Here is a 7,189-nt window from a genome sequence, read left to right on the forward strand (position 1 = left end):
GACCTACATCCATGGGAGAAGAAAGAAAAGCATGTTTATTCATGTCCTTGATGAGAGAACTACAAACTGACCACCTTACTAGTGCCGAAATGTCTTTAACAAAGCCTTGAAGCACTCAAAAAAGGGCATAGATGACTGCTTTGAGCTGGTGTGAGAGAAACCCTTAATGGCAGCAGAGAAGAAGAAGAACGATCCAAACAGCGTAGGAGTAGATCTTGTCAGAAGATGGTGATGAAGTTCTCCCAATCTTTTCAGCCTTCTAATGCTCTCTCTCCATACACATACTACCCCTAGGAGGCACCCCTTTTATAGAAGAAAATAGGGAAGTGGAGAAGTCACAATAAGTGTAGCAGTTTTTTGTGGTGTAATTGTGACTGTTACAACATTCATCTCAAAAGATAAATGTAGCAGTTTTTGGTGGTGTAATTGTGACTGTTACAACATTAATACCAAAAGATAAATATAGCAATTTTGGTGGTGTAATTGAGACTATTACAACATTCATACCAAAAGATAAATGTAGCAGTTTTGGTGGTGTAATTGAGGCTGTTGAATTACTTAGCCACACCAAACGTCAACAATTTCCACCTTGGCGATAATTCAAACAGCAAATCTCCCTCTCCAAATGCCCCAAGGGCATTGGTTGACCACAACCCCTTCATTAACGTGCTAGGAGTAAATGCGTCAGGATTGTGCATTTGCATTTAATGCTTTGCAATTGTTCAGGGTGAGAGTTGCCCCGTTGCCCTTTGGGGTAGTATGAAGTGATGGAAGTACCCCTGTACGACGCCATGTGTTGGGGTCTAGTAAGTCGACCAAATATACTTACATCACTTGCCCTCCACTCTCGAGTCCAAGGATGAGGCTGTTGGGTGGGCTACGCCAAGGGCTCGGCCTCGGCTGATGAGAGCAGACATCATTTCTGGCAATGCTTTTTGTAATTGTTCAGAGATGAGCATTCCGTGAGTGACACTATCATGCCTGTACATAGTTTGATGTTCATGACCGGGATGGATTCATGTTGTTACGATTAGATTATCGTGACCTTCACGAGTGCTTGCTGCCGTTACCCAATAGTTGTGTCTGGGATTGGTGCTGGCTTTTGCTGTCAGGTAGCCTTGTCCAAGGTGAGCACTAGCTTCTATTGTCATGGAGACATGATTGGGACAAGCAGTCGAACATATGTACCAGTTTGGTGTGTCTTGAGCCAAAGGCGATGGGCAAGCTAGCTTCGGGCCTTGCCTTAATATCATTTTGTCTTTTGAGGTTGATGCCATATGGAGGCTGTTGGTGTGGACGGTTTAGGTGGTTTGATTACAACTATTGGATGGAATGGAGTTGAGCTATCTATTGTCCTTTAAAAAGGAGAGGAGATGGGGGAGCATCACTTGTTTTCTAGCCTATTTTGGTAAACTTTTTCTTGGTGAGGCCTCATCTTCCATCATGTTGACTTCTAAATCTGGTTGTGAGGCCTATTCCTTTTTTGTTTGGGGTGAACCAAGTAGTAACCCTACCCCCAACAACAATGGGAGTGAGAGTAGTAGTAGTAGTTCTGAGGGCACCTCTTAGTCTTCCAATGTGGAGGTTCTGTGGGTGAGAGTCACAACTCAAGAAGCTGAGCATGGCTAATAGTGTGTGGACTCTGTAAATGAGAGCACCGGGTCCACCAGGCGGAGGGGTAACATCTTTGGGTGTCCCGTTGTAAGGCCTTCAAGGGGCGATTCTCCAAGGAATGCACCCGTGCTTCTCGTATTGGTAGATGTTGAGGAGTCCATGGGATGATTGGTGAAGAGGAGGTTGAGGCCAATGGGTGATAGAGCCCTCTCCTCGCTCGGTTTTAGATAATGTCCTTGAAAGGAAGGAGGTTAGGTCCCTAGCCAAGAAGTACTTCATCCTGAGGGATTATAGAATTAGAGTCCCTTGTGTCAGTGATAGGCCATGGCTTTGTCATGAAGGGAAAGTGTGTGTCCATAAGCACTACCTTCAGTTTGGGTTGCACTTCCCTTTGCACCCTCTGATTCCCTAGATGTTGAACCATTACAGGTTGACCCTCAACTAGCTTGCCCCTAACACCATTAGGACTACAATAGCTGCCTTTGAGGAAGAACCCTAATGGTGAAGGGCTGTGGTATTTCTAGGGCCGACGGGATAAGGCGGTGGATAACTCGTCATCCATTCACATTTGGAAGAAGAAGTTTTGCTTCCTAAGTTGTCCCAAAGCTCTTCAGGTGGTCCTCTGGATTTGTACTTCCATTGTACATCTCAAGAGTGGGTGCCTTGAAATTGGTAGGTAGCAAGAGCAGCTATGAGATGATGGAGTCAGTGAAAGCCTCCACCTGACTGGATGAGGTGGGATAACTGGTGGAGGCATCACCCTTGCCCTCCTTGACCTGTTTGATATTGTCCTAGATGGTGCCTATATGTGCCTGGAGGTCCCCAAGGCATTGGTTGATCTGAGGCATTGGAGCCTTGGCGTGGTCATGTGGCTCTCTCACACGGGAGAGGTCTGCATGATTCCCAAAGTATTCTGATTTGATCGGGTCTTAGGCTCTATGAGCATAGTGATAATTGAGGTGATCACGAAGGTCCAAGAATGGTGGGGGAGAGGCGCGACATCGGCCAGCTCTCGACCAATAAGGGGGGCTATAATGGCTTGAGTGTCCGCTGCCGTCCCTATTGTGGTTGGAGGTCGTGTGGTTGGCGTGACGATCCCTGTGGTTGTCTTGGGAATCGTGGATGTGGAAGCTAGGACGGTTCACACCTCGCATGGAGGGGAAGTCGAGAAGTGTTGGAGTAGTGTTTGCTTGCTTAACGACTACTACTATTGGATCCGAGGGGTCTCCATCGACACGTTCGCCTAGAAGCCATCTTATCGAGATTGGGGTAGATCTTTTTCCATGTTGTTCCTAGCCCCTGATGGGGCGGCCATGTTGTGGGAGGTCTCCTATTGGGTGTTGTAACTCATCTAGTGGTTGGGTCAAATTGTTTAGTCATTGGAGTACCATGTTAAACAACTCATGTATGATCAAGTTTTGAGCATTTGGGACACTACCTTAGTTATCAACCATTGTCGAAAATATTAAGGAAATTTCTTAAAGTTTGTTAAGGGGGTGATGCTAAGTCTTTCTCACAGATGGTGCTAATTGTTGTTGCCAAATTTGGAGTCGAGGGCAACGAGGTAATTTCTGAGGCCCAAGGGTTGTGGATCCCACCTACTAAGAGTGAAAAGATGTTAGAGGCCTCAGGAGTGCTCCCAGGAGCAAGGACTCTGATGGTCAAGTTAGCTAAGGGCTCAAAGTAAGCTAAGTTCACCACAAGAGAGTAAGTGCTAGCTCAAGTATGTGAGTCCGTTCCTTTAGTTATAGTATCCCTTTTATAGTCGGAGTCGCTAATGAACGACAAGTAACTGTCCCATAGATTGCGGTCACATAGGGGGAATTAGAGAACCCTGACTACGACCCTTTCATTAGCATGACAAGAGTGAATATGCCAGATCATGCATTTGCATTAAATGCTCCGCAACCGCTCAGGGCGGGAATTACCTCGTTGCCCTTTGGGGGAGTATGGAGTGACGTAACTACCCCTGACCGACGCCACGTGTTGGGGTCTAGTAAGTCAACCAAATATACCTATATCAGTAAACTATAGACATGTGCATTTATGGATATGTATTCACATGCATTTACACCAAATTTTAGTGTGGGCTAATTAACCAACCTATGCCCAGCTTAGGCCCAAGTAACCCAAGTGCATCAAATTTCAATTAAAGCACAAATCTAAGTTGCCCTCGGGCTTTGTCTAGGCTCCAACCTTAAGCCTGGTTCTTAGAGTTGGGCCTGGGTTGAGTTTAAACCCGGTCCAGCCTGCCCAACTTGCAACCTGATCAAGCACCATTATAATTAACAATAGAATTTTCCCCTTATATGTACCTAATTAAGAAAAAAAAAAAAACTTAAGCTATAAAACAAAAGGATAAAAGCTTAAATCCATTTTTTTGTGAATTGCATGTGGAGTTACTGTTTTACAAAGATGATATAGATGAATTTGTAGTTTATATCTAAAAATTCTTATAACTATGGCCTTTAAATTAGAGTCTAGAGTCTAGGTACCTTTTATAGAGAGATCCATGATTATTTCTCTTTCTTTAAAATGTGGAGTTGAAAGTTGAAACTCATATGCGTGGTTCTAATTTGTACTCAGATTATGATTTTTTTGTTACGTAAATCTATTTTGAATCTTGATCATGGTATTTTATTAGCTCAATTTAGAAAGAATACAAATACAAATATATACAATATAAATACGTATAAAATAATACAAAATATAAGACTTTACACTCTACATATTTGTACTCTTTCCAAACTGAGCTTTAGTGTTGAATAAATTTTTACTAAAAAGTGGTTGCACTCCATTCATACTTTCATTTTGCAATTGGTTTCATCTTCATCTTGTACATAAAATTTCTCTTTCTTTTTTCTTTTTTATTACTTTGGCTCTAGGCCCAAGATAATGATTTTGTTTTTCTCTCTTCGACTAATTATATTTTATTCCATCTTAGGCCTAACCAAAGATGCTTTTGGTTGAAGATTTAACAGCTCTCAGTTATTTTAGTAACAACATTAGCAGTTGAGTTCAGCATCTTTAATTGTTTTTAAAAGTTCATTCAACTTTTGGCTTCCATACAGAAAGTTGAAGCCCACTTCTATCCAGAATTATTTTATGTTTGACTGGAACTGAACCATTGAAGCTTTCTCTCATTGGCGGTGCACAATGAAACAGAGTTTCTGGTCGGTGCATTCACAAACAGAATTTTGGTCTTCATCTAAAACCAATAGTTTAAAGTTTTCAATCCATCTTTTACTTGGCTAGTTAGACCGGTGAACCAATTACCCGGTTCACAAGAAACAAAACATTTACTTGGTCATCAAATGCATTAAATTCAATGTACCTACTATCTAACTTAACATACGTATTAGATTTTCTGAGGGGGACTAAATCATAAAAACCCCTAATTTTTAATTTTTATTCCATGTTGAGACAAATTCAATGTACCTACTACCTAATGCTTTATTTGGATTGGTAGGTTTGAGTGATCATCCAATGTATTAAAATGTATAATACTGGGGAAAAAAAGAAACACAACATTGATTTGGAGAATCGTTTCTTTAAGTGAAAGAAGAGGAGTATATTTTTCTTATTACCATATTGGTAGCACAACTTATGTCATCATAATCTTGATGTGATGTATATAGAAAAGAATATATGTGACAACATAATGGGGATCCTCTTGAACCTTGATGGTAAGACAAAGGATAATGTAAAGGCACGCTTAGATCTGAGGGTAATACGAATAAGGCCCGAGCTTCATCCTCAGTAACATGGACCAAATGTTATATACCCTACGTGCTACTCCTTATCTTCTGTTGAGAAAAAAGTTTTTTTTATAGACTATTGAAATCAATTAAGGCTTCATATGGATATGCATCCAGCATATATTGATTGGTAGATGTGAGGCAACGCAAAATTTGGGGTTTCAAAAGTCATGATTGTCATGTTTTAACGAAACAATTGCTTCCATTGCCCATGCTGAGAACATCACCTAAGATTGTGTCTTCCCCTTTAATTGAGCTATGCAATTTTTTTAGGAAGTTGTGTTCAAAGGTATTAAACCCCAATGACTTATGCAGAATGGAAAGGGAGATTGCACTAATACTTTGTTGTTTAGAGAGGATCTTTCCTCCACCATTTTTCACCATCATGTTGCATTTAGCAATACATTTAGCATATGAGGCTAATATGTATAGCCCAGTACAATTTTGTTGCGTATATCCAATTGAGAGGTAATTCTTTATATTCACTTCAATGCTTAATACATTTACACACACAAATATATGTGATCATTATTTAAAAGGCTCTATAGTAGAAGGTTATTTGGCAGATGAATGTAACTTTTTGCTCACGATACCTACATAGTGTAGAGACAAGGATTAACAAACCAATAAAAAATAATGATGAGGCAAATATTGGAATTCAAGGATTCTCAGTGTTTCAGATGCTAAATCGTCATTTAGGAAATGTTGAGTATATCTAATTAGATGACATCACATGGGCCCAATCTCATCCATATGTGTTATTCAATTGTGACAGAGTGATCCCCTATATTGAGTAAGTTTTTTGTTGAATATGATTTTTTATATTGATAAGTAAACTTTAATCTTAAAAATTTTAAGAATACTAACCTTAACATGTTGCAATTATCAAGTGTTAACATTGAAGTAGCTGTCTTAGAAAAAAAGAGATAAAACAAATCTAGAATCTAAAATTTCATAAATGATTTAAGTTACATGTAAGAACCATCGTCTTGCATTATGCAACTTCATACACATTGTTTGTAAACATAAATCCATCTCAAACATTTTTTGTGGTGTGTTTTAGGTTACAAACCTTGAATTAGAAAATAACCTTTAAATTTTGGAGGAGATTAGATGGTTGGCTAAATGTCCATCGTGTGAAGGACGATTTCACACCAAGGATCGTGAATGACGACAAAAGACCAAAAATAGTGGAGTTGTCACGACAAAGACATTAAGTTTTGCTAGTTCAAGAGATAGAAATTCAAATTTTGTGGATTTCACTTATTATTATGAAAATTTTAGGATTGTCTTATTTCGATGTGATTGGGTTGATGTGACACAAGATAGGGGAATAAATAGGACAAGTATGGCTATACTCAAGATTGGGTTAATATCTCAGGTTTGATGTATAGTTCACAGTTAGAGGATGAATCATTCATTTTAGCCTCACAAGCTCAACAATCCCAAGAGATTTATTTGATATATAGGCTGAAGAGGTTGATGGAGATGATGATTTAGAAGTTGAGCCACCTAGAACACATGTAATGGAAGACACTCCTGATGATAACATTGATTGGGTTCGTGAGGATGTTGATGGAACAACTATTGAGAAATGAAGATGAGGTACATGAGTCTACACATGAGGAAGAGCCAGAGGATGATAGTGTTGATTAGTTTGTATGATTTAAAATGTGGTTCCTTACACTTATTTGTAATATCAATATCAAGAGAGGTTACACCTTGTGACTCTCTATGGGTGTTGTAACTTTGCTTACATTTTGGTAATGAAGTAACTTTTTCAATATTCAAAAAAAGATATATTTGATAGTAGATGT

This window comes from Nelumbo lutea, chromosome 2 (genome assembly GCF_056320005.1).
Source record: "Nelumbo lutea isolate HS-2025 chromosome 2, American lotus-T2T, whole genome shotgun sequence".
NCBI classification, from domain to species: Eukaryota; Viridiplantae; Streptophyta; class Magnoliopsida; order Proteales; family Nelumbonaceae; genus Nelumbo; species Nelumbo lutea.